The following is a 9,462-nucleotide window of genomic DNA, read 5'->3' as shown; positions in this document are numbered from 1 at the left end:
GGAATTTCCCTCATTCTCAGGCCGCATGTAGCATAGGAAAGAAGCATTTTGGTGTGTGTCTGTGAAGAAGGCAGATTCTGATACTCCAAGGGATCGTGATTCCACCTACAATTCCACCTACCCAATGAATCTGCCCTTTAAAGAACTCTGGGTAGTTTTGAATTGAAATTGGCCTTTGAAACCCACTTTTATTCACTCAACATAAATGATCTGTAGCAAACCAGAGTCGCGGCACAGTGAACACTGAAGCTACAAGAGTGGGAACAGATAAGACCCTTGTCTTGCTAAGCATCTAGCCTCAGGGATCTGGTTCCCCACCATAATGGCTTCATCATAAATAACCAGGTTGTGTATAGTGAAATCACTATTTGTTTTTTTCCTTCTTTGTTACGTTTATTGTTTATCCTTGACTACTTCTTCTTACTATCCCAAACGAACGCTGTTTGCCCTACCTCTTGCTGGTTAGTTCTAAAACACCTTTAAGTGTTCATGCAGATGCAATCTCAGTAATGTGTGCTGACTTATTTTTTCATAGACTGTTAAGAACACTTTCAAGTTCACAGCAAAAGATATAAGAGAAGAAGCTACACAGTCCCCCATCCTCTCACACTCACATCACCTCCTCTGTTATCAACATCACCAAACAGGGTCCTCCTTTTGTTAAAACTGATGAACCTACATTGATAGATCATTATCAGCCAGAGTGTTTGGTTTACATTAGTGCTTCTTGGTGCTATACATTCTATGGGTTGCACAAACGTAATGACATATCTACCATTATAGCATCATATGGAGTAGTTTCACTGCCCTCAAAATCCTCTTGGTCCATCTATTTACCCTTTCCTGTCCCCCATTGAACCCTAGCAACCACTGTTCTTCATACTGTCTCCATAATTTTGCCTTCTCCAGAATATCATCTAGTTGAATCATACAAGATCTAGTATTTTCAGATTGGCTTCTTTCACATAGTAATACGCATTTAAGTTTTTTCCAGACCTTTTCATAATTTGATGGCTCGTTTCTTTTTAGCATTAAATAATATTCCAAATATTTCATTGTCTGGATATATGACAGTTAGTTTGTTTATCCATACGCCTACTGAAGAACATCTTGCTTGCTTCCAGATTTTGACGATTACGAATAAAGCTGCTCTAAACACCTGTGTCCAGGAAGTTGCTGGACATAAGTTTTCAATGCCTTTGAATAAAAGCCAAGAAGTGCAATTGCTAGATTGTAATGTAATGTAAAAGTGCTGTATTGTAAGAAACAACCAAATTGTCTTCCATAGTGGTTGTACCATTTTGTACTCCTGCCAGCAATGAATGAGGGTTCCTGCTGCTCTGCATATTCTCGAGCGTTTTGTGTTGTTAACTTGTTTTTTTTAATGTGCAAAAGAGGGGGATCTGTGCACAAAAGTGTACTTAATAACTAATGTTTTAAATAACTCAAGATTTAATTGTACACGTTAGAAACAAGTTCTTAAGGCTCAAATCTTATTTTTTTATAAATTAGCTAGTAAGTCAAACAACTTAAGTTTCTCTAAATATTTAACACCAATAAACCCTACTTTTTTAAAGATAGATTTATTTATTTGAGAGAGAGAGCACAGCAAAGGGAACAACAGAAGAAAAAGCAGGCTTCCCACTGAGAAGGGAGCCCACATGGGGCTCAGTCCTAGGACCCCGAGATCCTGACCTGAGCTGAAGACAGATGTTTAACCTATTGAGTCACCTAGACACCCTCCCCCAACAAACCCTATTCAACAGTTAAAATTACAATTACAAATTTAATAATTTTTTTTCTCTCAGACATTTTCTTTGGCAGGGGAGAGAACTGAAAATATTTAAGTTTTACTCTTACTCAATTTCAATTATACAATATAGTGCTATGATCTATATTCACCGTGTTTATACATTAGCTCCTCAGATTTTATTCATCTTATAGCTAAAAGTTTGTACCTTTTTTACCAAACCTATCCCTGTCTCCCTCACCTCCAGCCCCTGGCAACCAGTTTTCTACTCTCTGTCTCTATTAGTGACTTTTTTTTTTTTAATCCACATAGAGGGCAGCCTTGGTGGCTCAACGGTTTAGTGCTACCTTTGGCTCAGGACTGAGTCCTACGTCAGGGTCCCTGCGTGGATACTGCTTCTCCCTCTGCCTGTGTCTCTGCCTCTCTCTTTTTGTGTCTCTCATGAATAAATAAATGAAATTTATTATTATTATTATTATTATTTATTAGGATATTTCCATATCTTAGCTTTTGTGAATAATGCTACAGTGAACATGGAATGAATTTACCTCTTCAATATCCTGTTTTCATTCCCTTTGGATATATACGCAGAAGTGAGATTACTGGATCTTATGGTAGTTCTGTTTTTCATAGGGGCTGCACGAATTTACATTTCCAGCAGCAGTGCACAAGGGTTCCCTTTTCACCATATCCTCGCCAACATTGTTTTCTCTTGTCTTTTTTATCACAGCCATACTTACAAGTATGAAGTGATATCTCGTTGTGCTTTTGATTTGCATTTCCCTGATAATTAGTAATGCAGAGCATCTTTTCAATTGGCCATTTGTAGGTCTTCTTTGGAAAAACGTCTATTCAGTTCCTCTGCCAAGTTTTTGGTTTTGTTGTTGTTGTTGTTACCAAATTGTGTAAATTCCCTGTATATTTTCAATTTAGCCCCTTACCAGGTATGATTTGCCAATATCTTCCCACATTCAGTAGGTTGCCTTTTCATTTTGTTGGTGGTTTCTTTTGCTGTGCCGAAGCTGTGAGGTTGGATATAATTTCACTTGTTTATTTTTACTTTTGTTGCCTTTCCTTTGGTGTCAAATCTAAAAAATCACTACCAAGACCAATGTCAAAGAGGCTTTTTCCTATGTTTTCTTCTATGTGTTTTATGGTTTCAAGCCTTATGTTCAAATCTTTCATCTATTTTGAATTGATTTTTATGTATGGTGAGAGGTGGGGATCGGAGTCCAGTTTCATTCTTCTGCATGTGGCTGCCCAGTTTTCCCAACACTATTGTTTGAGGAGACTGTCCCTTCCCCCATTATATATTCTTGGCTCTTTTGTCATAAATTAATTGACTATGTGTTATTAATTATTATTCCTGGGCTTTCCATTCTGTTCTATTGATTTAAGTGTCTGTTTTTATGCCAATACCATACTGTGCTAACTTTGCAGTATAGTTTGAAATCAGGGAGCATGATGTCCTCAGCTTTGTTCTTTCTCAAGATTGCTTTGGCTATTCAAACTGTCAACCATTTCTAAAAATACAGAATTTTAAAAGGCACAAAAATTGAAAAACCCATTGCTACACTTTCCTAAAATTTTTAATAATATAAACTTAATTTTTAAAAAATTATCCTCTCTATACATATCTTCTTAGATAACAAGGTTGTTTTTCCTGACTAAGGTGAATACAAGTCCTATTTCAGGTCAATTGAGATCACCAATTCAAGAGTATCTATTAGAAACTTGGAACCTCAATTCAAGTCTGAATTTGGGGAACAGGGAAGGACTATAATACAGAAAACTGGGAGAACATCCAAGACAATTAAACTGTGCCAAGAAAGTTATGGAACCAGACCCCTTTTTATAATAGTAATAAAATCTTCAAGGCTTATTTCATTTTAGAACTTGGTATGTTACATTTCGCACTTTTTTTTTCTTCTTAATCATGATCTCTTACACAACTACTAAAATAATTTCTTTCACAGCTTCATTTTTTTTTTTTACCATATCATTATTTTTAATGTCCAACGTTTATAATATGAGGGCCAGGGCTTTCTCCTCAACTCAAGTTTATAAGTTTTCGATTGGCTTGTGAGGCCAATAGGGATACTTCTTCTTGTCTAATTTGGTTTCTGGGAAGACTTCATTCAGGTCCTCAATGGTCATCTGATCAAATGGAATTATGTTCTTCATTTTCTCCAGCTCTTTTTCATATTCTTCAATCCTGGCCTTTGAGAGAGACAAAAACTCAGCACAGCTTTTCACATCTTCTTTTTCCTCAGCATCCACCTGGACAGTGTATTTATCCTCTGGCACAGGAACCTTCAGGGCATTAAACTTCTTCTCAAAGTCATCTACCAAGCCAGACTTTGCCACATTGGCCTTGTAGTAAGCACAGTTGATAGCAGATGGTTTCTCAGGAAGAGTAGCGAACCTGGAGGTAAGCATCTCATTCCAGGATTTCAGGGAGTTGGCAATGGCCTTCTGGTTTCGGGGTATGATCTCCCCAAAAGCTACCCAGCCAATGGTTTTTAGAGCAAGTTTTCACCCAGCCATCTTGACATCCTTCACTGACCCCGGCGGACCACAGTCCATTCACAGTTTCATTAATAGAATTTTGCACACACACATACCCTCGCTGTAATACTTTACAGAATATTTTACTGTTTGATTTGACCTAAACTTCATTCCATACATGCATGGTTTGAATTGAGTAATACACATTGTGTTCTGTCAATATAAATGAAGAATGACATATGCTTTTGCCTACTTCTTTTGAGAAACATTAGAAATTCATTATAATTTTAACAAAACTAGTTCTATTTTTTGATACTCAAATAGCAGAGATTGGTCAGCTGGAATCCTGTAAGCTATCTCCTTTCTCTTTGACACTACACAAACATCTGTGATTGTGTCAAGCATCCTTGCTCTCCAGCAAGGACAAAGCTGTCCAGGCACATCTTGATTTTCTTGGTTCCTTTTTATTGGAGAGAAACCTTGAATTGGCTACTCTCCAGAATGTTTTAGTAGAGATTAATATCAGATTCCTCCACATGACAAAACATGGCAGGTGGGATGACATGTCCGCAGGGCATCAAAGATCTAAGTTGTAAAGGTCATGAGTTCATGACGTTGTTTCCAATTTTAACTTTATTAAGTCCTTCTTTAGAATCATTTTTTAAATATGTTTTAAATTTTCCCTTTCTTAGCTATCAGCTCTTCAGAGTTTTCATTATGTGTGTATATGTGTATTTGTGATTCATACAGTTATATGTAGGACAAAGAAAAGAAAAGGTATGGAGAAAACAGTAAGGTCTCTCATAACTTAAATGAATAAATAATATGAACATTTATGTTTACAGCATTTCCTTTAACTGGTATGAAAACATGCAATTTCTACAAATGTGTTTTAGAAATGTCTTTACTTAACAAGCTTTGGGGTTAATGAGTTACATTATGGGTAGTTAAAGTCTCTATAGTAAAACAATCAACAACAAAATCCTTATCTCTATACTGAATGTCAGGAAAATAAAGAATCTGTAACCTATGATAAATGTGACAGCCACTCTTATTTAAAATCATTGAATTAGACTGAGCAGACAAGTAACAGGGCTTTGTGTTTAGTATGCTGAGTGGAAAGTATTCTGTATTTCTTAGGAAAAAGAAAACATTTTACAGAGGACATCTAAATAAAGAAAAGATGTTTAGGTCTAAGGAATTTGGGAAATTGCTTTTCTTCTGTGTAAGACTTCCTGTCCATATTTCAGGGCCAGAAAAATAATTATAAAGTATATTTCTCCTTGATGGCATAAGCTCCTGATTCCACACTGATCTCTGCCAGAGGAGGTACCAAACTGGACTTCATGGCAAAGCTGCCCTGGATGCTTACAAATGCAGGTGATAGTGATATACAAGATAGCCACTCTGAACACATGGGGGACCTTAACGGGGACTATTCCTGAATTATATTCGCATAAGAAATATAATCAGAAAGGCTTAATTTACAAATGTAAGTGCACTCTCTCATCCATGTTAGTCTGAGCTACCTTTACATCACTTTTATGATTCTGAATCAGCCAAGTGGCATACTTAGATAAAATGAGAGGAGAAGAATTTTATAGTTATCTAGCAAGTGTATCATAGTGCATTCTATTCATATTTTTGAGCTGAGATACTCAGACACAAAGATAAAGAAACAGGGCAGCCCCAGAGGTGCAGTGGTTTTCGCGCCGCCTGCAGCCTGGTGTGTGATCCTGGAGACCGGGGATCGAGTCCCACATCAGGTTCCCCGCATGGAGCCTGCTTCTCCCTCTGCCTGTGTCTCTGCCTCTGTCTCTCTCTCTCTCTCTCTCTGTCTCTATGAATAAATAAAATCTTAAAAAAAAAGATAAAGAAACAAATTGTAATATTCATAGGTGAATGTTTGAATCATTACAAACTTTTATAATGTTTATGTCCTATGCTGAGTACACATAAACACTCCAAGTGATTGGGTATAATTCAAAAATTAAAAGATTGGAATTTATTTAATGAAATTTTATATGTAAAATGTTATATATGGCAAAATGAGTTATGAGACACCCCTCTGATCTTGAAGGAGAAACAAAATAGTATATTTTGGAATGTGTTTAAAATAATAAAAATTAGTCAAAGTCCATGGTACAGCAATTTCCCAAAGAGCAGCTACTGTGAACTCAAGCAGAGCAGAGTATAGGTAACAGTCTAATGTTATGGTTCCAGAAACTAGTCTCTAAAATCAGTCGACTTGGATCCAAATCCTAGCTCTACCACTTGATAGCTGTGTGACCTTAGGAAATATCCATCTCCTCACTGTCAACAGGAATAAAAACCCACTTTAAGTGACTGATATGTCTAGGTTAGACTTAACTTTAGGCGTCTTTTGAATAAATACAAAGGTAACACTTTCAGAACAGCCAGTGACCAGCTGCCATTTGGTCTCTATTTTAGCCCACCTAGTTAACTACTTGCCATTTTCAGTCCTCTGCTCATGCTCTAAATAAAATTTTCATTTCTTTGGGTAGATCTGGGTCTACTTTTGAGGAGGTAGCCACAGAAGGCTTTTGCCTGAGAGCAGTGACTGCTTTAAAGAGGAGAGGTGTTCCTACCCTCCTAGCATCTCAGGCATCACATAAAAGTGCATCTGGCTTAAAACTTGGGACAATTAGCTGTCAACCCTGTTTGCTATAAACACCACCAGATCAGGCTGAGAGCTCTCTTGTATACCTTGGACCTGCAAACTTTCCTTTCGAGCCACAGCTGCAGCTTGACCTCCGTATGTGTCCTTTTTGGATGGACCTCATATCACCACCCTCCAGCCTGCAACAAGCTAAATTAGTCCCACCAAATTCTCTCTCCTGGGACCTCACACTGTACTTAAACACATTAGCAGGAAACTGTTTTGCCTATATTATTCCTAAGCTATATCTTAAACATTTCCAGCATGAAGACAGAGTACGTACTGTTCACTGCACTCAGTACTTTGACTAGAGCTCAATAATGTAGTTGAGAGGGCTGATTCCAGAGAATAAGAGAAATCAGCATAAATCTTGCCAATATACTGTAAAATGGTACTTTGCATATAGGGCAACCTTAGAATGGGAAGCTTATTCACCAATAGGTGGCACTGGCGGTTTAATTTCTGAACAGATTATTGACACAGAAAAGCAGTAAACTGCCAAGAATGTCTAATTTCATTTTCCATCCCTGCATTGCATTTCTAGCTTCCGATATCCTCACCACCTTTCTCAGATCTGTCTTCCTCTGCCCTAAATAACTCCAGCCTGAACACTTGGAACAGCTTCCTTTACCTGGCTTCAGAGTTTTCAACTCTCTTTCAAGCTATCCCTGAAATTTCTACTGAATCACAACTATAAAAGCTGATCTTGGGGTGCCTGGCTGGCTCAGTCAGTAGAACATTCAACTCTTGATCTCAGGGTTGTGAGTTTGACCCCCACGTTGAGTAGAGATTACTTAAAAATAAAATATTTTTTAAAAGCTGATCTGATCATGTCGGTTCCCTGCTCAAACCTGAAGGAGCTCTCCATAGCTTCCAGTGCCAAATCCAAACAATCAACCTGGTTCTCAAACTGTTATTGTTTGCAACGCCAGTAATTTTTTTTAGAAATATTTTATTTATCTACTTGAGACAGAGAGAGAAACGGTGAGGGCGCAAGCACAAGCAGGAGGCAGAGGGAGAGGGAGAAGCAGGCTCTGGCTTGAGGTGGGAGCCAGACTGGAGGGCGGGGCTCTATCCCAGAACCCTGGGATCCTGACCCAAGCAGAAGGCAGACACTTACCTGACTGAGCCATTCACATACCCCCAACATTGGTAATTTTTACTTTCACTTTATTATCTGGCTCAACTTGTCTTCTCAATTATTCTTCTAAGCAAAGGTGACCCATATATATTCTTATACTCCCACTCAATGCCTGCAGATTGCTCCATTGGAATTAATCTTTCCATTGTTTATTCCCAAAGCATTTTGCTCCTGTAAGACTGTCCTATCCCTCTAGAGTCATTTTCAAGATCAAATGAGAGACATATGCTCTCTTTCAAAATACTGTGAACTTCCAGAGAGAAGGGATATGTATGTATTCATGGGAGAGAGAGAGCGAGCAAGCGAGCGAGCAAAAGATTAGTTTAAAAGTATATCAAATTGTTATCGCGTCTCTACAACAAAAATTCTTGCCAATACCACCACAAAGAAGCAAAAGGAATTCAGTGGAGAAAGAGCAGTCTTTTCAAAAAATAGTGCTAAAGAAATTGGTACCCATATGCAAAAAGAAAAAAGAGAACACAGAGACCTTACACCTTTCACAAATACTAACTCATAGATCATAGACCTAAATGTACAATGCAAAACTTCTAGAAGAATAAATAGAAGAAAATCCAGATATACTTGGTTTTGGTAATGAGTTTTAACTACAACACCAAATGTGTGATCCATGAGGGAAAAAACTGTTTAGTTGGACTTTATTAAAATTAACAACTTTTGTTCTGCAAAAGACACTGTTAGCAGAATGGAAAGACAAGCCACACACTAGAAGAAAATATTTTAAAAACTTCTATTTGATAGGGAACTTATTTCCAAAATACAGAAAGAGCTCTTAACTCTACAATAAGACAATAAGAAAAATTCAACAATAAGAAAATTACCCAATTTTTTTTAGTTACCCAATTTTAAAAAGACAAAAGACCTGTCTGATCAGACACCACACCAAAGAAAATAATCAGATGGCAAATACGGGTATGAAAAGATACTCAACATCATTTGTGATTAGGGGATTGCAAACTGAACCTATTAGGAAATACCAACCCACATTGATTAGAAAAGCTAAAATTTAAAAGAAAAAGAAAATTAAAAGCCTGACAATATCAATTGGTGGAGCAACAAGAATTCTCTCTCTCTTTTTTTTTTTTTTTTTTTTTTTTTTTAGAATTCTCTTTCATCGTTGATGGAAATACAAAATGGTGCACTTTGGTAGGTTCTTACAAAGCTAGCTATTGTCTTTTTTTTTTTTTTTTTTTTTAGCTATTGTCTCTTTTTGAGAGAGTGCATGCAAGTGGAGGGGGACAGGCAGATGGAGAGAATCTTTTTCTGTTTGTTTGCTATCAGATTGAAAACATATTTTATTGGGCAGCCCCGGTGGTGCAGCGGTTTGGTGCCGCCTGCAGCCAGGGGTGTGATCCTGGAGACCAG

The 9,462-nt window shown here is 37.4% G+C and overlaps 1 pseudogene; it reads right to left on the bottom strand.

Moving 5' to 3' along the window:
- Positions 1-3,797: 3,797 nt before the first annotated feature.
- On the bottom strand, positions 3,798-4,297 carry LOC121499145 (annotated as a pseudogene).
- Positions 4,298-9,462: the final 5,165 nt, after the last annotated feature.

This window comes from Vulpes lagopus, chromosome 9, assembly GCF_018345385.1.
Source record: "Vulpes lagopus strain Blue_001 chromosome 9, ASM1834538v1, whole genome shotgun sequence".
Taxonomy (NCBI): domain Eukaryota; kingdom Metazoa; phylum Chordata; class Mammalia; order Carnivora; family Canidae; genus Vulpes; species Vulpes lagopus.
Note: the sequence above shows the minus strand (reverse complement) of the source record. Positions and strands in the feature narration are given on the sequence as shown.